The sequence below is a fragment of the Panthera leo genome, chromosome B1 (assembly GCF_018350215.1).
Source record: "Panthera leo isolate Ple1 chromosome B1, P.leo_Ple1_pat1.1, whole genome shotgun sequence".
NCBI classification, from domain to species: domain Eukaryota; kingdom Metazoa; phylum Chordata; class Mammalia; order Carnivora; family Felidae; genus Panthera; species Panthera leo.
This window is the reverse complement of record NC_056682.1, coordinates 136,149,601-136,175,263: the sequence shown is the minus strand read 5'-3', so window position 1 is coordinate 136,175,263 and position 25,663 is coordinate 136,149,601.

Here is a 25,663-nt window from a genome sequence, read left to right as displayed (position 1 = left end):
CTCACAAAGTTGTTTAGGAGAGCTATGTATAGAAAAGAAGTTTCTGGAAACTTCTGATTAGACCCACATGTGTGTATGTGTGTGCATGCGTGCACATACATATGGGGTGCTCAGAGCATTATGCTAAGTACTTTACATGTTATGCCTTCTATTTGATCAATGTGAGGTGGGTATTTGGGAAAACTGAGATTATGCAACATGCGTAAATTGGTCAGGTAGCTAGTAGGTGTCCAGATCGAAATTTGAACCCAGGTCTCTCTGACTCCAAGTCTGTGCACTTTCCACTGTGTCCCCTGTGCCACCTTCCATCACACTGCCTAGTAAGCACCTGAATAGAATGTAGTTTCCCCTACTCTCATTAATTCTCTCAGGGCCCACTCATTCAACAAATGTAGGCTGGACAATTGTACAGAGTTGTAGAGGACTTAAAGGTGAGGAACAGTTCCTAACCTCAGGGGGTTCACTGTTTAGGTGCAGGGTAAAGCATGGAATCAGATAACAAGAGCAGAGGGCCAAATGTGCTGGGGGAGTACCAGAAAATGAGAAGTTCATGTCCAGCTGGGAGCACCTAGGAGGTTTCATAGAAGAGTGGTACTGGAGCTTGGCCTTGAAGCGGGGGATGATTAGGAAATGGAGACAGGGTAAGAATTCCAGTTGGAACACAGAAAAGAAAAGTGAAGAAGGGACCCATAAGTTGAGGGTGTGGAATGGTGATTCTTCCAGGTTGTCTAGACCTTAAGTAAAGACCAGTTAGATCTGGACTTCAGTCTGAGGGTTTTGGACTTTGTGGTTTACTTTGTATTAGGTATCTGCAAGGGAGGAAATAAATAATAATGAGACATAGGGGCAGAAGTTACAAATGGATGATTAGCAATTTGACTAGAATAAGGGTTTAAAAATGTTTGTGGGGCACCTGGGTGGCTCAGTCGGTTGGGTGTCCGACTTCAGCTCAGGTCATGATCTCACAGCTCGTGAGTTCAAGCCTCGTGTCAGGCTCTGTGCTGACAGCTCAGAGCCTGGAGCCTACTTCTGTGTCTCCCTATCTCTCTCTACCCTCCTCCACTCATGCTCTGTCTCTCTCTGTCTCAAAAATAAATAAACATTAAAAAAATGTTTGCATAATTATTTAAAACAAAAGGTCTTCACATAAAAATATGGATTTATAAATTTTGTTGAAGAGTCATTTGGTATGGCAACAATTGATTGCAACCAAGTAGAAGCTGACTCTTTAAGACAAGCCATAAACGTCTTCAGTTTATCAGTATCTGCCTAATCCAATACCCGAATCTTCACTCATTTATGTTATCTACCTATCCCTGTGTGTATCTGAGTTGCCATCCCTGTTTTTGGTGGTCACCAATTGATGGTCTATTGTCATAAAGTAGAAGAGTTTGAGATTTAACATAATGGAACACTGAGGTTAATATTGTTATCATAAACATATTATATATGTCATTTATAATCTTATAAAGAGAGAAGCCTAGGACTTAATGATTTATTGATCTTCATTATTCTTCTTCTATTTCTTCTACAACTGGTCTTGGATTTTTCCACTAGTTATCTGTTCGGTCAGAATCTGATCATGGTCTCTGTGGTAAGCAGAATAATGCTTCCCCTCTCCTCTAGATATCCACATCCTGATCCCCACAACTTTGTGATTGCACTTAGGGTCTCTTTGCACTTAGGGAGGTTATTCTAGATTATCTGGATGTGCCCAATGTAATCACAAGAATAAAAGAAGTGAGCATAGAATGATAGACAATAGATAAATTACCAATATACCGAATATGCACCATGATACCATTTATTTATACTTACTATGCACTTGGCATTTACCTGCAAAAGTTCATATAATTTTATAATGCTACGAGGCAGGTGCCATAATCTCTATTTTACAGATGAGGAAATAAAAGTACCCACAGGCAGTAGATGGTAGAGTTGAATGAAAATCATCAGTATAAATTTACTCATATATAACATATTGTCATTACAATGGTCTCTTCACTATGCATTTAAACCCCTCACTCATCTTTTATATTCCTTTCTAAGCTAATTTTGGAACTTAGATTTTATAACAACATATTTACGTGAAAACAGAATCATTTTATTATCATATTTTTAAAATTGAAGTATAATTAACATACAGTGTTATATTAGTTTCATATGTACAATATAAGAATTCAACATTTCTATACATTACTCAGTGCTCATCATAAGTGTACTTTACCTATGTCACCCATTCCCTCCCCTACCTTCCCTCTGGCAACCACCAGTTTATTTTCTGTATTTAAGAGTCTGGCTTTTTTGTTTGTCTGTCTCTTTTTTCTTTGTTTTCTTTCTTAAATTCTACATATGAGTGAAATAATATGGTATTTGTCTTTGTCTGTCTGACTTTTTTCACTTGGTATTATACCCTCTATGTCCATCCATGTTGTTGCAGATAAGATTTCATTCTTTTTTGATATATATCTTCTTTATCCATTCAACTATTGATGGGTGCTTGGGTTGCTTCCCTATTTTGGCTATTGTAAATAATGCTGCATTAAACACTGGAGTGCATATATCTTTTTGAGTTAGTGTTTTCATTTTCTCTGGGTAAATACACAGTAGTGAAATTACTGGATCATAGGTATTTCTATTTTTAATTTTTTGAGGAACTTCCATACTGTTTTCCACAGTGGCTGCACCAATTTGCATTCCCATCAGCAGTGAACAAGAGATCCTTCCCACATCATTGCCCACTTGTTATTGCTTATGTTTTTGATCTAACCATTCTGACAGGTGTAGGGTGATATCTCATTTTAGTTTTTATTTGCATTCCCCTGATGATTAGTGATGTTGACATCTTTTTATGTGTGTATTGTCTATATGTCTTCTTTGGAAAAATGTCTATTCAGGTCCTCCATGCAGAATTATTTTAGATAGCTGGGTGTCTTACCCAACTAAACTATTATAGTAGTTAAAAGACCATACCCTGGAACCCGACTGTGTAAGTATAACCATTGCTCCATTTTTTTGCCAGCTCTGTGTCTTTGCAAAACTGTTTGACCTCTCTGTGCTTCAGTTTCCTCACTTGTAAAATAGAGATAATAGTAGAACCAATTTCATAGGGTATTCCGAGGGTTAAGTGTATTAAAACACAGAAAGTGCTTAGGAGTCTTCCTGGAACTATATGGTAGCCTCTGTTTATTATTATTATTACTATTCTTATCATCATCATCATCATCAGGATCAGTAACAATCCTTAAGGAGAAATAATTATTATTCTTATTATTTTAAATTTATTTTGAAAGAGAAAGAGAGTGTGAGTGCAAGCAGGGGAGGGGCAAAGGGAGAGGGAGAGAGAAAATCTTAAGCAGGCCCAGCACGGAGCCCACATCAGGTTTGATAACATGACCATGAGATGATGACCTGAGCCAAAAACAAGAGGTGGACTCTTAAATGCTCCGAGAAATTATTTTTAAAGGCCTCTCTCCCACATACCAAACTTACACTATCAATTTAGTGAATAGATTATTTTTGTTCTTTGGTGGAGTTGACCCTCTGTTTGGTCATAAGAGAGAAACCCACAACCTCTCCCAAGACACAGACTTACTTGGAAAGTGTTTTAGAATTCCTCCAATCTCTGATTCCACTGGTAGCTTTCCTTTTTGAAAAGTTGAAATGAGAATATTGCCATTTGAATGTAGTAAGTCACTCACCCAAACTGTGTAGGAGTGAGCTTGTTTTAAAAAAGGTGAGACACCAAACTTGGCAGTCTCAGCCATCCCTCTTCTCAGTGGCTATTCTCCCTGGTAAATATTCCCATGAACATTGACCCAGCCATACAGTGCTTCACATTGAATGACTTTATGGACCTGTACTCCACATGGCTGAGTTCCTTGGCTGGTTCTTGAGTTGTGAACATCTTGTTTCCATGCTGGCAGCCAGCAACTTACTCAAGTTACCTGCAAGCATCTTTGGATTCTTTGAGAGGATGAGAGAATAAATGGGAAAGGGAAACATCTGAAAGAGAACCAAGTGATATTCTTGGCTTTATGTCTCTGGTTTTATTGTGTTCCTAGTATAGGAGTTGAACCTCAAGAATAATATTGAGGAGAACCATTTCATTTCTCCACATTTCAACCAAGCTTCTTTAGCCTGACATCTAACACCTTTCTTTCACCAGCTTCATTACTAGCTATGACTTTCCAAACACTCCATGATCCCACCACAAAATTTTCATAATAATAATAATAATAATAATAATAATTTATTTTCTCATTTATTCCCACAAAAGCCCAGTTATATCTGCTCCACAGGTTATTAAAGTGAGGTTCATAGAAGATAAATTCAAGACTGTTGGGGCGCCTGGGTGGCTCAGTCGGTTAAGCCTCTGATTTCGGCTCGGGTCATGATCTTGCAGTTCGTGAATTCAAGTCCCGCGCTGGGTTCTGTGCTGACAGCTTGGAGCCTGGAGCCTGCTTTGGATTCTGTGTCTCCCTCTCTCTCTGACCTTCCCCCATTCACACTCTGTCTCTGTCTCTCAAAAATAAGTAAACATTAAAAAAATGTTTAAAAATATTGTAGAACCAGTGAGGAAAATTGAAATCCATTCCACAAGTACTTGCTCTGTACTTACAAGGTGCCAGGGATACAATGTGAGAAAACTCAATTCTTGACCTCAAGGAGCTCACCGACTGGTATAGAAAATGACAGGATAGGGGAACCTGGGTGGATCAGTCAGTTAAGCGTCTGACTCTTGGTTTAAGCTCAGGTCATGATCTCACAGGTGTGAGACCAAACCCCGTGTTGGGTTCCATGCTGAGCATGGATCCTGCTTGGGATTCTTTCCCTCTCTCTCTCTCTGCCCCTCCCCTGCTCACATGCTCACACACACTCTCTCTTTCTCGCTCTCTCAAATAAATAAATAAACATTAAAAAAAGAAAATGGAAGAATAAGCAGACAATCACAGTGGGTGTGGGCAATGCTATGAGAAAGGTGGGTACAGGATACTACAGGAGCTCTCAACAAACTAAAGGAGGGAGGAGGAAAATATGCTCAGGGAAGGCTTCCAAGAGTGTTGATACCAGATCTAAGCCTTCACAGAAGAGTGAATCAAGAGGATAACTGATAAGGGGACTTCTAGTCCAAGAGTTTCCATGAGCAAAAGACTGGGTGGATCCTGGAGAAATGTGGTACAACAGGTAGCTGCAAAAAATTTACTAAGGCTGGAGTTGAGAGTAGAACTCAACAAAGGTTTGACTATGGAGGGCCTTGTGTGCCACATTAAGTAGCTTGGGTTTTGTCATGTAGATGCTAAGATTTGAGGACATCTGTAAACACAGGGCATAGGAGGTAAGATTGGTGATTATGATGGAATTTTAACTCTGAGGTGGAATATGTGCTGAAAGCAAAAGTGTCAGTGGGGTGTGTGTGTGTAGATAGAGTTAGACAGACCACTTAGATGCTTAGGTGAAAACAACAGCCCTCTGAACTAAGAAGAGGTGACAGACCTGGAAAGGAGGAGGAAATACCTAAATCTACTTAGAAGATTAAGTGTCAGATGTGGGGATTGGCAATGGGTATGAACAGTTGGAAAAGGATGAATCTAAGCTAACTCTTATGTTTTGGCCAGATAATTAGAGTATTCAGTGAGGCTTTCACTGAAATAGGGAATAGAGAAAGAGGTGCATAATTCAAATGAAAGACAGCCAGCTTAGTTAGAAACACATTGAGTTTAAAAAGTGTGTAAGACCACGGAGGGTGTCTCTTAGACTGGTCTGGAGCTAGGAAAAGGATAACCATATGGTAGGGAGAGTATTAAGTCTTAGCTGAAGTCATGGGTGAAGATGTGGTCATTGAAAGGAGGTCAGGCGAGACTTGCATTCAGGTTAACCTAACTCCAAAGTCCACATTCTATGACCCACATTGCCATTTCCCAAGGATAACACAAGTGTTTATACTGTTTCTTATACTTGGGATGCAGTTTGTCTTCATCAATATGTCCTGAGATCCTACCTGTTCTTCAAATCTCAGTTCAAGTCCCACATCCTGTACAGGGTTCCCCAAATTGTTGTCATCAGCATTAATCTTTCCTGCCCATTAATTTGAACACTTTTACTCTTCTAATATAGTACATAGAATCTTTAGAGACTGGAAAGATTTGACAAGTCTTTTAGCCCAAGCCTCACTGTTACAAGAAACCCTTCTTCAACAACCTCGGGTAATCTTTTCTTTAACAATTCTATGAGCATACAGTTCACACTTTTCAGAAGCAACCTGTTCCAATTAAAGACAGTTCCAATGGCTTGGAGATATATATCTATAGATATCTATAGATATATATATATATCTATAGATATATATCTATAGATATATATCTATAGATATATATATATCTATAGATATATATATATCTATAGATATATATATATATCTATAGATATCTATAGATATATATCTCCAGAGCTGTCTGTTTCAACTGCCATCCACTGGTACTGGCTTTGCCTGCTGGAGTCCACTCCCTCTTTACACGACAGTCCTTTAGTTGTTAAAAATATTTGTCATGTACCTTATTGCCCTTCCCAGGGCTAAACGTCCTCAGTTCCTGAAGCTACTCTTCAGGACATGTTTTGTTTGTTTCCTCACCATCCTTTCTTTTTCATTTCAAAGTATTTCAGTTTGTCTATATCCCTTTTAAAATATGATACTCAGAGCTCAACCCAATAATATAAATATGATCTAATCACCACGAAATACAAAACTGTTCATTGTTCTGGACATCTTTACCACTTTAAATATAGTGTAATATTTTATAGATATTCTGCTGGCCCTTATCTATTGACTTATATTGAATTCAAGGTCCATGACTTATTATAGTTGCTTTGGATCATGGTTATTTTTAAATATGCCTCTCCCTTCTCCTAATTATAAGTATTTAGATTTATCCCAAAGCATGTATTATTTATCCCTGTAATCACTTTGTTCATCACAGTGCCTCTCATGTAAGTTGGAGCATAAATGCTGCACTTTCAAACTGACATTGCTTGGGGTGATTTTCTAAAGGTGTATTTCCTTAAAAAGCCATAGCCAAAACAACTACACCTTTGCCTCTTTTATCAAGTAACAAAATTTTTTTGTCTGCTTGAATTATTATCAAAAAAGGATTTATTGAAACAATATTCTGCTAAGAGAAGATGAACTTTAAATCTGAGTTGAAAATACTGAGTGAAAAGAAGACTGAATTTTCTCCATGATAGAATGGAATTTATGCCTCTGCTCTTTTAGGAACATGTCTGAACTCAGCTCTGATAATCTTGGAGTCTCTAAGAACACTGTCTCTGCATTTTGCTATAATTAGTTTCTAAGTCAGCTGAGAGTATGCGCTTCTCATCTGTCTTCCTAGCAAGGCTCTCTCTTAATACAATGCTGAGAATTAATGCAAAGTGACCCAAATCTAGTTTCCAAGAGTAGAAAGATTGGATATTCAAGAGGAACATGCCTGCCATAATAATTTTTAGGAAAAGTACTCAAGTGAAAGAAACATCTGAGTAACTTGAGAATATTTAAACATGAATTTAGCTGTTCACTTGCATCTAGATGACAGATGAGGAATATGACCTACTGTTCATCTGCAGTCAAGAAACAAAGAATCTCCGTGTTAAAAAGATCACAATAGACCCTCTAATCCAACATTTTGACAAGACTCCTTTCCAAACATCCTTAACCATGATGAGTTTGTCTCTGAGAACTGGCAGCACTTAGGACTACATTTAAAAAGTGTGGGTTTTTTTTTTTTATCTCTCTTACTTCCAGAGTTGAGATTCTTTAGCTGTACTGGATTTAGGATCATCTCTGGTCTGCTTCCCAGCCTGGTGGTGCAGTTAGTATGAATCATTCCCATTTCTTCTGCTTTTTACTTTATTCCATGTGCAGTGTTCCCTAGAGAAAAATTATTTGTGAATTACAATGAACATGGATTTTTGCCATGCCAAACTCATTAGAGCATCCCTATGTCATTTCAAGGTGCTCAAGATGAGTCTCTATTATTTTTAAGGACAGAGGCAACACGAACCCAAAGTATGGCCTAGGGAGGAAGATGGACATTAAAATACTGAAAATCTCCAAGACCAGGCCACCCTTCTTCCAATCACCAGCCACCAAAAGTAAATACACAGTCTAAGGCAAAGTATTGTCTTTGCTACATAATTTTCCTAGTTCTGAGAAACATTTCTTCCCATAGCCTTTTCTCTGTCAGAAGTCTGGAGTCCTCACCAAACAGTCTTCTGATTCATTTACAGATACAGAAGGCACTTTAATTAATGTCACAAAGTTAATTGTCATTGAAATCAGGTACTGATATAGTTGGAGGGCTCAGTTAAGAGTAGATTGAGAGGGGAGGAGCCAAGATGGCGAAACAGCATGGAAGTTTTTTGTGTGTCTCGCGTCCATGAAATATGGCCAGACCAACACTAAACCATCCTGCACACCTAGAAAACTGATTGACCTATTAGCACAACAATCTGCACAACCTGAACCACAGAAATCAGCAGGTACGCAGAGCAGAGAGGTGATCTTGGGGAGAGAGGAGCCGCAGTGGGCAGGGAGGTGCTTTTGCGGGTGGAGAGAGGATGGAGACAGTTGGGGGGGGGGCAGAATACGGGAAAAGCACCCCTCCCCAAAAGCAGCTGGAGAGAAAGTGGAGAATTGGAAACAGCCGCAGGGACTAAACTAAAAAGGGAGAAAGGAGAAAGGAGAGAGGAGAGGGTTCAAATTCCATTAAGACTGTAAACAAGGGGAGAGCAAAGTCTGCAACTCTGCAGCTTGATATCTGGCGGTGCTCTGGTGGGATAGGCGAATCCCCAGGAGCGGAGTGGGGTCTGGGAGGTTCTTGGGCCACACAGGGAAAAGCCATTCCACTGCTGGAAGGACATCTGGTAGAGACTGTTGAAGCCACCTGGTCCCAGCAGACCCCAGAGAACGGCCACATTCGCTGGTGCTGGAACAAGGTCATTGAGGGTGAAGCCTGGTGCCAGATGTGCGTTGCGATTTTCCATAATCTCTGAAAAGCTGCTGCTACACTATCTCACGAACTTTTTCTGGGGTGGACTGGCACCTGGCCACAGTCTCGGGGAACCAGCAGCAGCAGGGTCCAACAAGCATTCCTGGGTTCCGGCCATTGCGTGGTAAGACCCTCTGCAGAGGGGCAGAAGGGGTCAAAGCCGTAGTCCTTCAGAAGTAAGGGGCCGGGGAAAACAGCTGCATCTGAGACAAAACTAGGGAGAGAGCTTCTGCCTGGGGCCTGGTCACGGACAGTGAAAAAGCAGGGAGTGGACAAAAGCTGAATACAGAGGATGGGGGCGTGATTGCTCATCGGGGAGAACAGAGTTCCGATACTAGAGACTGGGTAGCTGGGTGACGCCATTTTCACCGCTCCTGTGCAAGAGCATACGCACCTATGAGCTCCACAACACTCTACCCCAGTAGGCTAGCAGCGCCATCTAGTGGAGAGTGGAGCCGTTACACTGAGCCCCACCCAACTGGGCCAATCTCACTCTTTTTTTTTCAATATATGAAATTTATTGTCAAATTGGTTTCCATACAACACCCAGTGCTCATCCCAAAAGGTGCCCTCCTCAATACCCATCAGCCACCCTCCCCACCCTCCCACCCCCCATCAACCCTCAGTTTGTTCTCAGTTTTTAAGAGTCTCTTATGCTTTGGGCCAATCTCACTCTTAAAGAACACAAGTCTTTACCATCTGCTTAGTTTATGGACTATAAAGCGCTTCATAGTCTGACTTCTAGGGGAAAACGAAGTAATTTCCGTCCTATTTCAATCTGTTAGCAGGTCCATCTATTCAATTTTCTTTGTTTTTTTTTTCTTTTTCACTTCTTTTCTTTTTTTTGAATACAGAAGTAAAAATTAATATTTATTTTCAATTTTTATTAAAAATATTTATCTTTAATTTTTTAATATATTTTTTTACTTTTCTGTAAATTTTTTCAAATTCTATTTTACTCCCATCATTTTATTTTATTCTACTTCAGTGTATTCATTTTTTCAAATTTTCAAACGATTTCCATTCTTTTTCTTTTTCATTTCTTTTCTTTTTCTTGAATGCAGAAAGAGAAAAACTTCATTTTTATTTTCAATTTCTATTAAAAATAATTTTCTTTAACTTTTCTTTATATAGTTTTTACTTTTGTGTAAATTTTTTCAAATTGTATTTTACTCCCATATCTCATTTTAGTCTACTTCAGTGTATTCATTTTTTCAAATTCTTAAACGATTTCCCTTTTCCCCCCTTTTTCCTCTAATCTGTCAAACCACTTTCAACACCCAGGCCAAAGCACACCTATTATCTAGCATCATTTATTCAATTTTGGGTGTGTGTGTGTTTAATTTTTTAATTTTAACTTTTTTACTTTTAATTTTTCTACCTCATTAATTCCTTTTCTACCTTCAAAATGACAAAACGAAGGAATTCATCCCAAAAGAAAGAGCACGAAGAAACAACAGCCAGGGATTTAACCAACACAAATACAAGCAAAATGTCTGAACCAGAATTTAGAATCATGATAATAAGAATACTAGCTGGAGTCAAAAATAGATTAGAATCCCTTTCTTCAGAATAAAAGAAGTAAAAACTAGTCAGAATGAAATAAAAAATGAGGAGGGCACCGTTGGGATGAGCACTGGGTGTTGTATGGAAACCAATTTGACAATAAATTTCATAAGAGAAAAAAAAATCTAGTTTGTCTGACATAAAAAAAATGCTATAACTGAGCTGCAATCATGGATGGATGCCGTGGCAGCAAGGATAGATGAGGCAGAACAAAGAATCAGCGACATAGAGGACAAACTTATAGAGAATAATGAAGCAGAAAAAAAAAAGAGGGAGATTAAGGCAAAAGAGCATGATTTAAGAATTAGAGAAATCAGTGACTCATTAAAAAGGAACAACATCAGAATCATAGGGGTACCAGAAGAGGAAGAGAGAGAAATGGGGGTAGAAGGATTATGTGACAAATCATAGTGGAAAACTTTCCTAACCTGGGGAAAGACACAGACATCAAAATCCAGGAAGCACAGAGGACCCCCATTAGATTCAATGAAAACTGACCATCAACAAGGCATATCATAGTCAAATTCACAAATACTCAGGCAAGGAGAGAATCATGAAAGCAGCAAGGGAAAAAAAGTCCCTAACCTACAAAGGAAGACAGATCAGGTTTGCAGCAGACCTATCTACAGAAACTTGAAAGGCCAGAAAGGAGTGGCAGGTATATTCAATGTGCTGAATCAGAAAAATATGCAGCCAAGAGTTCTTTATCCAGCAAGGCTGTCATTCAAAATAGAAGGAGAGATAAAAAGTTTCCCAGACAAACAAAAATTAAAGGAGTTTGTGACCACTAAACCAGCCCTGCAAGAAATTTTAAGGGGGACTCTCTGAGAGGAGAAAAGATGAAAATATAAATACATACATCCATACATACATACATACCAAAAGCAACAAAGATTAGAAAGGACCAGATAACTCCACCAGAAACTCCAACTCTATAAGCATCATAATGGCAATAAATTTGTATCTTTCAGTATTCACTCTAAACATCAATAGAGTCAATGCTCCAATCAAAAGACATACGGTAACAGAATGGATAAGAAAACAAGATCCACCTATATGCTGTTTACAAGAGACCCACTTTAGACCTAAAGACACCTTTAGATTGAAAATAAGGGGATGGAGAACCATCTATCATGCTAATGGTCAACAAAAGAAACCTGGAGTAGCCATACTTATATCAGACAATCTAGACTTTAAAATAAAGACTGTATCAAGAGATGCAGAAGGTCATTCTATCATAATCAAGGGGTATATCCACCAAGAAGACCTAACAATTGTAAACATTTATATGCCAAAAGTGGAAGCACCCAAATATATAAATCAATTAGTCACAAACATAAAGAAACTCATCAATACTAATACCATAATAGGAGACTCCAACACCCCACTCACAGCAATGGGCAGATGATCTAATCAAAAAATCAACAAGGAGGATCCTGAGAAACTTAACAGAAACCCACGGGGGAGGGGAAGGAAAGAAAAAAGGAGGTTAGAGTGGGAGAGAGCCAAAGCATAGGAGACTCTTAAAAACTGAGAACAAACTGAGGGTTGATGGGGGGTGGGAGGGAGGGAAGGGTGGGTGATGGGTATTGAGGAGGGCATCTTTGGGGATAAGCACTGGGTGTTGTATGGAAACCAATTTGACAATAAATTTCATATATTAAAAAAAATTTTAAAAATCAACAAGGAAAAAATGGCTTTGAAGGATAGACTGGACCAGATGGACTTAACAGATATATTCAGAACATTTCATCCTAAAGCAGCAGAATCTACATTCTTCTCCAGTGCACATGGAACGTTCTCCAGAATAGACCATATACTGGGACACAAATCAGCCTTAAGTAAGTACAAAAAGATCGAGATCATACCGTGGATATTTTCAGACCACAACACTATGAAACTTGAAATCAACCACAAGAGAAAATTTGGAAAGGTAACAAATACTTGGAGACTGAGGAACATCCTACTAAAGAATGAATGGGCTAACCAAGAAGTTAAAGAGGAAATTAAAAAGTATATGGAAGTCAATGAAAATGATAACACCACAGCCCAAAACCTCTGGGACACAGCAAAGGCAGTCATAAGAGGAAAGTAGATAGCAATCCAAGCCTTCCTAAAGAAGGAAGAAAGATCTCAGATACACAATCTAACCTTACGCCTCAAGGAGCTGGAAAAAGAATAGCAAATAAAACACAAAACCAGCAGAAGACAGGAAATAATAAAGATTAGAGCAGAAATTAATGCTATTGAAACCAAAAAAACACAGTAGAACAGATCAATAAAACCAGAAGCTGGTTCTTTGAAAGAATTAACAAAATTGATAAACCACTAGCCAGTTTGATCAAAAAGAAAAAGGAAAGGATTCAAATAAATAAAATCAAGAATGAAAGAAGAGAGATCACAACCAACACAGCAGGAATAAAAACAATAATAAGAGAATATTATGAGCAATTATATGCCAATAAAATGGGCAATCTGGAAGAAATGGACAAATTCCTAGAAACATATACACTACCAAAACTGAAACAGGAAGAAATAGAAAATTTGAACAGACCCATAACCAGTAAGGAAATCAAATTAGTAATCAAAAATCTGCCAAAAAACAAGAGTCCAGAGCCAGATGGCTTTCCAGGGGAATTCTACCAAACATTTAAGGAAGAGTTAGCACCTATTCTCTTGAAGCTGTTCCAAAAAATAGAAAGGGAAGGAAAACTTCCAAACTGTTTCCGTGAAGCCAGCATTACCTTGATTCCAAAACCAGACAGAGACCCCAATAAAAGGAGAACTATAGATCAATATCCCTGATGAACATGGATGCAAAAATCCTCAACAAGATATTAGTCAACCAGATCCAACAATACATTAAAAAAAATTATTCACCATGACCAAGTGGGATTTATACCTGGGATGCAGGGCTGGTTCAATATCTGCAAAACAATTAACATGATTCATCACATCAATGAAAGAAAGGACAAGAACCATATGATCCTCTCAATAGATGCAGAGAAAGAATTTGACAAAATACAGCACCCTTTCTTGATAAAAACCGTCAAGAAAGTAGGGGTAGAAGAAGCATACCTTGAGATCATAAAAGCCATATATGAATGACCCAACACTAATATCATCCTCAATGGGGAAAAACTGAGAGCTTTCCCCCTAAGGTCAGGAACAAGACAGGGATGTCCACTCTCACTATTGTTATTCCACATAGTATTGGAAGTCTTAGCCTCTGCAATCAGACAACACAAAGAAATAAAAGACATCCAAATTGGCTAGGAGGAGGTCAAACTTGCACTCTTCACAGATGACATGATACTCTATATGGAAAACCCAAAAGATTTCACCAAAAAAACTGCTGGAATTGATTCATGAATTCAGCAGAGTTGCAGGATATAAAATCAATGCACAGAAATCAGTTGCATTCCTATACACCAACAATGAAGCAACAGAAAGAGAAATCAAGGAATCGATCCCATTTACAGTTGCACCAAAAACCATAAAATACCTAGGAATAAATCTAACCAAAGAGGTGAAAAATCTATACACTGAAAACTATAGAAAGCTTATGAAAGAAATTGAAAAAGACAGCAAAAAATGGAAAAAGATTCCATGCTCCTGGATAGGAAGAACAAATACTGTTAAAATGTCGATACTATCCAAAGCAGTCTACATATTCAATGCAATCCCTATCAAAATAACACCAGCATTCTTCACAGAGCTAGAACAAATAATCCTAAAATTTGTATGGAACCAGAAAAGACCCTGAATAGCCAAAGCAATCTTGAAAAAGAAAACCAAAGCAGGAGGCATCACAATCCCGGACTTCAAGCTATATTACAAAGCTGTAATCATCAAGACAGTATGGTACTGGCACAAGAACAGACCCTCAGATCAATGGAACAGAATAGAGAACCCAGAAATGGACCCACAAACATATGGGCAACCAATCTTTGACAAAGCAGGAAAGAATATCCAATGGAATAAAGACAGTCTCTTCAGCAAGTGGTGCTGGGAAAACTGGACAGCAGCATGCAGAAGAATGAACCTGGACCACTTTCTTACACCACACACAAAAATAAACTCAAAATGGATGAAAGACTTAAATGTAAGACAGGAAGCCATCAAAATCCTCGAGGAGAAAGCAGGCAAAAACCTCTTTGATCTTGGCTGCAGCAACTTCTTACTCAACAGGTCTCCAGAGGTAAGGGAAACAAAAGCAAAAATGAACTACTGGGACCTCATCAAAATAAAAAGCTTCCGCACAGTGAAGGAAACAATCAGCAAAACTAAAAGGCAACTGACAGAATGGGAGAAGATATTTGCAAATGACATATCAGATAAAGGGTTAGTATCCAAAATCTATAAAGAACTTATCAAACTCAACACCCCAAAAAATAATCCAGTGAAGAAATGGGCCAAAGACATGAAAAGACACTTCTCCAAAGAAGACATTCAGATGGCCAACTGACACATGAAAAAATGTGTCAACATCACTCATCATCAGGGAAATACAAATCAAAACCACAATGAGATACCACCACCTTACACCTGTCAGAATGGCTAACATTAACAACTCAGGCAACAACAGATGTTGATGAGGATGCAGGGAAAGAGGATCTCTTTTGCACTGATGGTGGGAATGCAAGCTGATGCAGCCACTCTGGAAAACAGAGGTTTTGGAGATTCCTCAAAAAATTAAAAATAGAACTACCTACAACCCAGCAATTGCACTACTAGGTATTTATCCAAGGGATACAGGTGTGCTATTTTGAAGGGACATATGCACCCCGATATTTATAGCAGCACTATCAACAATAGCCAAAGTATGGAAAGAACCCAAATGTCCATCGATGGATGAATGGATAAAGAAGATGTGGTATAGATATACAATGGAGTATTACTTGGCAATCAAAAAGAATGAAATCTTGCCATTTGCAACTACGTGGATAGAACTGGAGGGTATTATGCTAAGTGAAATTAGTCAGTCAGAGAAAGACAAAAATCATATGACTTCACTCATATGAGGACTTTAAGACAAAACAGATGAACATAAGGGAAGGGAAACAAAAATAATATAAAAACAGGGAGGGGGACAAAACAGAAGAGACTCATAAATATGGAGAACAAACTGAGGGTTACTGGAGGGATTGTTGGAGGGGGGATAGGCTAAGTGGGTAAGGGGCACTAAGGAATCTACTTCTGAAATCATTGTTGCACCATATCCTAACTAATTTGGATGTAAATTTAAAAAAATAAAAAATAAAATTAATTAATTAATTAATTAAAAAAAATTTTAAATTAAATAAATAAGTTACAGGGATCAAAAGTACAGTATATAGGAAATGTAGTCAATGATACCATTAATAACTGTATGGTGACAGATGGCAACTACACTTACTGTGGTGAGCATCGCATAATGTACAGAATTGTCAAATCACTATGTTGTACACCTGAAACTAACATAACACTAATTGTCAATGATACCTCAGTGAAATACATACATAAAGTAAAATAAAATTAAATGGAAGAAGAAAAAAGAGTAGATTGAGACCATTTATGTCACTGAGACTTCTTGGTCCTTCTCTGTCACCTTCTCCATTTGCATTAACATCTGCTGGTATTCCAGGTTGTCTCCATGATGCATCAGAAGTGATCTGATCGTAGTGGTTGTAAATGCCTCTACTGTTTCAAAGATGAAAAAAAGAAATTAGACACTTCCTGAACGTCCATGATTCCACTATATATGAAGCCTGGTGTTGGCTAGGTTTTTTACATACATAATCTGAATTCTCTAGAGATCACTTTCCCTCTGAATGAATATAAACCCACGCATTCCTGAAAGAGTTGTCACAAAGATGAATCTACAAACCTCTCAGTGCAAAACTTTTGGGCAAACTCCAATGTCTTTGGGGTTTGTCTTTGTTGCCTTTAATGGTCTTAACACCATTTTCAAGAATGAAGAAGTAGTTATTTGTTTTGTGCACCTCAGTAACTGTACCAAGACCCCTTATTTATAGGACTTTAGGAATCAAAGAAAGGGATGGAGAGAAATTCAAGTAATATTCAAGTAAAATTCAAGAAATAAAAGTAAAGATAATAGTGGTTGTATTATGCTTATTAAATAATTTAGCAAATATTGAGTTTGTGTAATGCCAGGCACAGGGTGAGATGCTGAGTGTCAGAAATTTAAAACAAACCTAGTCTCTGTCCTCATAGAGCTTACAACAAAATATAAAATAATGATTATTAAACACAAAATCAGAAAGATCTGGTTTCCAATCCTGGCTCTGCCTCTAGTTACCTTGAATGAGTAGTTTAGTCTCTCTGGACCTCAAATTTCCTATCTCTAAAATTAATTAAGTGAATAATACCAATTATTTGATTTGTATTTCTATGGTTTTAATTTTTTGCCTTGTGAACACTGATTTCACCTGCCTTATATTAGATATCTTCCAGTTTTTTGACCTTGTGATTTCATGAGGTCTACGTTAAAGCTTCTATTTAGTGAGAAACTATTATCAGTTATAGATCTTGTTTATCTCTCTTTTAAGAATTTCTAAAAGGAAGGTTTTTTTTTCAGTTTATTTATTTGGAAAGCAAGAGAAAGCATGCTTGAGCGGGAGAGGGGCAGAGAGAGAGAGAGGGGGAGAAAATCCCAAGCATGCTCTGCATCGATGAGGGGCTTTATCCCATGAACTGTGAGATCATGACCTGAGCCAAAATCAAGACTCGGATACTCAACAGACTGAGCCACCCAGGTGCCCTAGGAATGTCTAAAAGGAAGTTTAAAAATCTGGCTGGCAATTAGAATAGCTTCTGCTCAATCCACTCCCTTAGTCCCCACTAGTTTTAGTCCAGCATATATTTTAGTGTTGTTATTTATGACTCTTTAGTTAATTACACAATTATATTCTTTATCCAACCTATCAAGAATAATTTTGAGTACAAACTGTTATGATATGTAATATTATATATGCTTATTTTATTATCTGGCAGTCTTCTTACTGTACATATAAATTATTGACTCTTTTCTTATTTTACAATCTTACGAAGCTTAATAAATATTTTCATTGGCTTTCCTTAACAAGTGCTCTGTTTCCTTTGGATTATTAAATAATTCAAATGTACATTATAGTGGCTAGGATCTTTTTTTTTTTCAAATTCTTTCCTTGACTCCATTTATATTTGCTACATTCCATTTCCCTCCCCCTGCTCTCAATTTCCTCTTTTTGACCTCACAATTCTTGAAAACAATGGTCTGTAGTTTAGTAACTTCATTATGTGCTCACCTCTGAACTCCAGGATGCATATTTCCAAGTCACCCTGATTTATTCAGGTTTTCTAAGCATTTTTTACCTACCCTGTATTAATAGCAATTTTTACAAGGTCTTCATTACTTCCTAATTCTGCAAATTCCATTTCCTATTTATCTTGCCAAAGACAGAGTTGAAAAAGGAGTTCATTATCTCAGCTGTTTTAGAGTCATTATTAATTTCACTCTTTCTTTATTTGTTAATGGCTCTACATATGCTCAAATATTTCTTTTCCCTGGTACAGTTGTAAAACACCTCCTTACTCCCTTTAATGCATTTGGCCAGCATTAGCTCATTACTCCTTTTGGCTGTCCTTCCCATTCCATTCCTGAGAGTCCTGATAGATTTTTGTATCTTATAGAGGAAGAGGTAGGGGCAGCGGCAGATTCAGGTCTATGGGCTCCCTTACAAGAAAAGATGATAAATTTAAGTAGAAATGTATTTATTATAGGGTAGAGCTGGCAAATACTGTATTATAAAATCACAAAAAGTAACAATAATTTCTTAATTAATTGCCTGACACCGTCTCTAAGGTTTATTTTCCTAGATTTTTTGGTTGTGTATATTTTGGTCATCTCTTCATATACTAGTGATTTTTTAATTTGTAGGATTGCCAGATTTAGCCAATAAAAATACATGATATTTAGTTAAGTTTTAATTCCATGCAATATGTAGAATACTTATACTAAAAATTATTTTTTGTTTTTCTGTAATTCATGTTTAACCAAGCTCCTTGTATCTTATCTGGCAATCTTAGTAATATCATTTTCTACAGAAGAATAGAAAAACATTTTAGTCTTTCCTCTGGAATAATGAGTCAAAGAACTTTTAGATTACTGGTAATTCAGAAGTTTTTCTGCAGACTCATAATTTGCTACTGGTAATGTCATGCAAAATTTTAGAATTGTCCAATTTGGGAAAACCTATATCAAGTTTCTTTCCAAAGTGAGCTGCAATATTTTGTATAATTTCTCCAAAGATAGCTTCTAGCTCTGTCCATATTAAACATCCTTTCTCCTCCCCAACCACATCTTTCCCAGTGCTGATACCAGGGGGATTATCCATATGGCAGTATGAACTCTGGCCCTGAGACTGTCAGCTTTCTAAAATACCCCACTGAATTCAAACCAAAAGTATTCGTACCTTAACTTCCCCTTAGTCTCATGCCCAATGTGCATGGTCCCTCCAATACTATATAGTTGGAGAGGAAAGTAGAGTGGAAAGAGCCAGTGGCCTTGACTGATTGTGGTATACAGATCTTAGGTTTGCAAATTTAACAAAATGTGTGAGAACAGATAGTTTGGGCCACCCCTTTGGGTCTTGGAAGGGGACTTGAGCAAAGAGAGGCCCTAAATTTAAACTTTACTAGTTTACGGTAAATTTGCTTCTGGCGGTGATGGGTATGTGTGTGTGTGTGGCAGGTAAAGGAGCCTTCTTTTCTTATTTTTCATATAGTACTTTCTAATTTCTCATCTTCTCATTCTCCTTTCTCTTTCTCTCTCCTTCCCCTTTCCTGTTCCTTTTCATTCTCTCTCCTCTCCCCATGTGCTTTTCTCTTGAATATACTACTCATATCTCAGTATAGAAACTTACTTTTTCATGGAAAGAACTTACTGGACCACAATCATGTTATCTTTGAAGACTCTTTAAACTTTCTCCCAATTTTTGAATTTTAACACATTCTCTCTATGTTCCTAGTGCACCACACTCTTGATTCTCCAAACCGTGATTCTTTGAAACCTGAAAATCTTCTAGGACTGGGACCTGTGAAGCTATTCCTTGCTATGCTGAATTCAGGCTGCTCCTTCTCAGGGATGTTAGGCTCCTTAATAGTATTTCATTTTTAGTGGCTTTGTTTTAGTTAGGAGGAATCAATCTCAATGGGGTCTCTCATGGTGGGCTCTCTACTTATACAGGGTTTGACCTAGGTCAACTCAGATCTTTACAGTTAACTGTATAATGAATGTTATCTGAGTCCCAAATCTCCTGAATTGTGAAACTCACATTTTTCACATCCTGTGAGGCCTTTAGTCCAAGTTCTAAGATTGGAATTAGTGTGAGAACCCCCTGCCTTTAGAATTGGGACTTTACAACACAAACTTCACTGTGTCTCACATCTATTCACTCCTCACTCTTTTCATTCTTTTTCCTTTTGTTGTTTCTTGCTGTATACATTCCAAAATCTCATTGTGAATACACTGTCTTCAGAAATGATGGGATGTATCTAAAATTGATGTCACTATCAGTTTTTTTAACCCTTTAAACGATTGAAATAGATGGTCCACATGGCCTTTTAATTAGAAAGAGCTTTCACTTCCTGATATAAAATATAGAATCAGTTTGAATGAAGGTAAAAGTTGAATTGATTCTAAAACCACTGTGATAATAACCATTATTAATAGCTACCACTTATAAAGTATTATTTAATTTAATCCTCACCATAAACTAGTGAAGTAGAATTATATCCATTTTATTTGCAAGGAAACTGGGACTGAAAATCTGCCCAAAGTCATGGACATAGTACATGGTAGAAAGGGGATCCAAATCCAGAGTTATCTGGTTTTAAAACATGTGATTTAATCACCAATACCACATACATAACAGGGTTTCCAGTGGGACCAATAGTCTCAAACTGGAAAATCTCCAGACTAGAGTTACAAGCAATTTCTGCCTTCTAGGAGGGAGACAGGCACTGGACTTGGAGCAGATACTCTCCTTGTTTTAGTAAGCATCACCCTGGTGGGGAAGTTAGAACTTAAGATAGGAGGCAAATACTTACCAAAATGGTCTTTAATTCAATGAAGTTGCCTAACTGCAATTTATCAGACTAAGATATTAAGAGTTTTGTTTAATAATGTAAATGGAGGTTTTAGTATAGACCTTTTGAAGAGGTAGAAAATTCATTTTTAGGTCCTTAAATTTGATTTGGACTGCCTTAATCCCTTGCTTTTCTTTGTCCATCATGCCTGCTTTCTTCTTCTTGGAACAGCATGTCCTTTCCTTTGGCCTCATCTATTACCCCATTTGGTTCTAGAGGAACCATCTATATCTTCTAGAGAGACTGTAATGATTGGCCAGGAATTAGCAAGTGACCAATAGTGGCTCAGAGTCCTGCTGCTCTTTGGGGTTTCTAGGATAGGATGGGATTGCAACTGGTCTAGAGTTGTCTGCAGCCATGAACACTCAACGTCCTACCTGCTACAAGAATTTTTCCTAAAATGAGAAAGAAGCATAACATAAGGTAGAGAAAGAGGGAACCCAGATATGACAATGGGTGAGTGTGTAGTATCTTTAGGGAGTTTCATACCAGGACTTCCTAGTTATAGAAGTCAACCAATTCTCACCTCAGAGTATTTAATTTTTTTGTTTACAAGAGTCTGGAAGCCAAGACGAAACCAGCAAGAAATCACACAGGCTCAGGTTCTTTAGTTCATGACAGAAGAAATAATGCAAAAATATATGTCTTAAGCTGAAAACAGTACAAATTAGACCAGACTCTGTACATTGCAAATGTCAGCATTTTAGGACTCAACAATTTTGGCTTTGGGGAAGTTATTCTAATTTAATTGTGTGATTATTCTAAGACCACATTCTAGTCTATGAATAGAAGTTTACTCTTGGAAGGAATATATCTGCAAATTGTCAGTTATCTTGTGAATAGGCTAGCACTGGGACAAGACATCATAAGTGGCTTAGACTTGTGGAGGGAAAGGCTTCAGGAGGGCCTTTCTCTTCTATTTGAGCTTGAGGGGATGGGAGTTCTGAAAGGGGCTGGACTTTTAGTTCAGAAGAAGCTTGGAGCATGCTCATCCCTTGAAGTGAAGTGGGGTCACTAAATGGGGGAAGGCCAAGGGACAGGGAAGAGACTATGCCATGGGATGTCAGTGGCTATCACCAGCAGAAGACAGTGCACCAGGAGAGCGATCTTATGATGCTTGTTAATAACAGAGGCAACCACTGATGGTATGAATGGCAGGAACAGAAAAACATGAAGGAGCAGACCCTGAGCATAGCCTTCTGGGAAATTCAGAAATAGCAAGGGGATATTTTGAGGGGAGATGTTTTCTAGAGATTAGGCAAGTAGAGGCTCCAGGAGAAAATAAGTATGATTTAATTTTATATGCAAACCTAGCAAGGACAGGAGCATTTAGGTTTTATATAGATGTGATGTTCAATAACTAATTCCTGATGGTTGTTGCTAATTGGATTTTCAGAGACCTGTCAGATGGGAGTTCTCTTCTAAGAAGAGCACTCAGCTCTGAAGCTCTGTACCAACCCTCTATTAAACAGACTAGTTTCAATGGAATGGTGCCAGGAAATTACTGGTTTTAATACCATCTCCTCCTGGTTGTAGCTGTCAAGATAGGCCATAGTTTATGTACTTTAATTAAAATGGGGATGGTGTTCTTTAAACTTGAACTCTGAGTTGGTTCGTGTACCTGGCACTATTTTTTTCAAAAGGAAAGTAAATAAAACTGACATTTTCATTCCTAGTATATCTAGCCCAGATTACATATCCTAACCAGCTCTCTGCTTAAAAACTAGATCTCATTGGCACACTAATTCTTAGTGTATAACAATGATTATCACATACAATGTTTGAATACCACTTTAGTATTTACAGATATTTGCAGGTCCTTTGTCTTTTTTGTTTATCAATGAACCCAGTGAAGCCCATGTGGCAAGAATTATTGTTATTCCTAGCATGCACATGACACAATTAGGTTTAATGAAGTGAAGTGTCTTGCCTAAGGTCATAGAGATGGTAAATGGTGTTCTGATATCTTTTGAATCCAAAGCTTATTGTTTCCATTGTTCTTTCTAATTTCCTACTTATATTTTGTTGATGGCACTTATTGCTCATGGTATGTTGCAAACCTCATTCTATCAAAGTTAGGAAGGCCTTTGGGCAGAACAAGACATTCACCTTGGACTTGAGTTTAGTTTGAGTGTAGAAATGGGAACCAGAGCACTGTATGAGGAGGAGTTGAGTAGGACTAGATTCTATTTACATTCTGTCACATGGAGTACACAATTTGCCTTCTTAAGAATTAATTTCACCATATGAAAATAAAATCCCAGCTAAGTGATATTTAATTTCCTTCCAACCCTTGCAGATAACATTCTTCTACTTGCCATCCTTGGCTGCAGACTCCATATGTCTTATTTATCTCTAAGTGTTTTACTCTATGGCATTTATTTGCATTAAATACTTTTATCATATTTCTAAATTCTATTTTTGAAGAAATGAGATGGGAACTAACAGAAATACCTCAAATTGCCTTCATATTAATTCTTTTTATAGGTCTGCATCTCGAGGACTTTTAGAGCAATCTAGCTATATATGTCCTAATATCCTTATATTCCTGTGATAACTGATGACTTTGAAACACATTGGATTACACTGCCCTTTTACCATGTTTTGAATCAGATTTGTAAGAGATTTAGAGTATTTTACATTCCTTGAGATGGGTCTTATTCTTGAGATTGTGTATCACCACAAGTCAGCAACCAGCCAACAATAATCCCTCTGTGAAAGAGTATCCTGGAAACAAAACCACACAACTCTTTCTAAAGTTAAAAAGAAAAGCTGTCTAAAATAGCTATATATGCAGGTGAAGCAAAGTGTCTTTGCCACCCAAACTGAGAGGACTGGATATTATGGGCTGAACTGAATTCCTCCAAAATTCATATATTGAAGCTCTAAACCCCAGTACCTCAGAATGTATATTTGGAAATAGGGACTCCAAAGAGGTAATTAAGTTAAAATGAGGTTGAACACCTCTTATAAGAACACCAAACTGGCTGGTGTTCTTAGGAAGAGATCAGGACATGAAGAGAGGTACTACAGGTATGTGTGTACTGAAAATATACACTGTGAAGAGGTAGCAAAGCTTTTCAGGTTGCCTGAAAGCTGAGGAAAGAAGCCTCAGAGGAAATCAAACCTGTCAACACCTTTATCTTGGACTTCCAGCCTCCATAACTGGTAGAAAATACATTTCTAATGTTTATGCCCCTCAGACTGTAGTACAGTAGAACCTTGGTTTGTGAGCATAATTCATTCTGGAAATATGCTTGCAATCCAAAGCACTTGTTTATCAAAGCAAATTTCCCCATAAGAAATAATAGAAACTCAGATGATTCATTCCACAACCCAAAATATTCATATAAAATGATTATAATACCATAATCTAATACAAAATAATAAAGATAATACAAAATATGAAGAAAATAAACTAATTTGCACTTACCTTTGAAAATCTTCATGGCTGGTGTGAGGGAGACAAGAAAGAGGAGCGTTACATTCAATGCAATCCCAATCAAAATTGCACCCACATTCTTCTCGAAGGCAGAACAAGCAATCCTAAAATTTGTATGGAGCCACATAAGACCCCGAATAGCCAAAGTAATATTGAAGAAGACCAAAGCAGGAGGCATCACAATCCAAGACTTTAGCCTCTACTACAAAGCTGTAATCATCAAGACAGAGTGGCATTGGCACAAAAATAGACACATAGACCAATGGAATAGAATAGAGACTCCAGAACTGGACCCACAAAAGTATGGCCAACTAACCTTTGACAAAGCAGGAAAGAATATCCAATGGAAAAAAGTCTCTTTAACAAATGGTGCTGGGAGAACTGGACAGCAACATGCAGAAGAATGAAACTAGTTCACTTTCTTACACCATTCACAAAAATAAACTCAAAATGGATGAAGGACCTGAATGTGAGACAGGAAACCATCAAAACCCTGGAGGAGAAAGCAGGAAAAAACCTCTCTGACCTCAGCTGCAGCAATTTCTTACTTGACACATCTCCAAAGGCAAGGGCATTAAAAGCAAAAATGAACTACTGGGACCTCATCAAGATAAAAAGCTTCTGCACTGCAAAGGAAACAGTCAACAAAACTAAAAGGCAACTGACAGAATGGGAAAAGATATTTGCAAGTGACATATCAGACAAAGGGCTAGTATCCAAAATCTACAAAGAACTCACCAAACTCCACATCCAAAAAACAAATAATCCAGTGAAGAAATGGGTAGAAGACATGAATAGACACTTCTAAAGAAGACATCCAGATGGCCAACAGGCACATGAAAAGATGCTCAACATCACTCCTCATCATGGAAATACAAATCAAAACCACACTGATATCACCTCATGCCAGAGTGGCTAAAATGAAGAAATCAGGAGACTATAGATGCTGGAGAGGATGTGGAGAAACGGGAACCCTCTTGCACTGTTGGTGGGAATGCAAACTGGTGCAGCCGCTCTGGAAAACCGTGTGGAGGTTCCTCAAAAAATTAAAAATAGATCTACCCTATGACCCAGCAATAGAACTGCTAGGAATTTACCCAAGGGATACAGGAGTGTTGATGCATAGGGGCACTTGTACCCCAATGTTTATAGCAGCACTTTCAACAATACCCAAATTATGGAAAGACCCTAAATGTCCATCAACTGATGAATGGATAAAGAATTTGTGGTTTATTTATACAATGGAATACTACTTGGCAATGAGAAAGAATGAAATATGGCCTTTTGTAGCAACATGGATGGAACTGGAGAGTGTTATGCTAAGTGAAATAAATCATACAGAGAAAGATACCATATGTTTTCACGGTTATGTGGATCCTGAGAAACTTAACAGAAGACCATGGGGGGGGGGGAGTTAGAGAGGGAGGGAGGCAAACCATAACATTAAAAACTGAGAATAAACTGAGCGTTGATGGGGGTG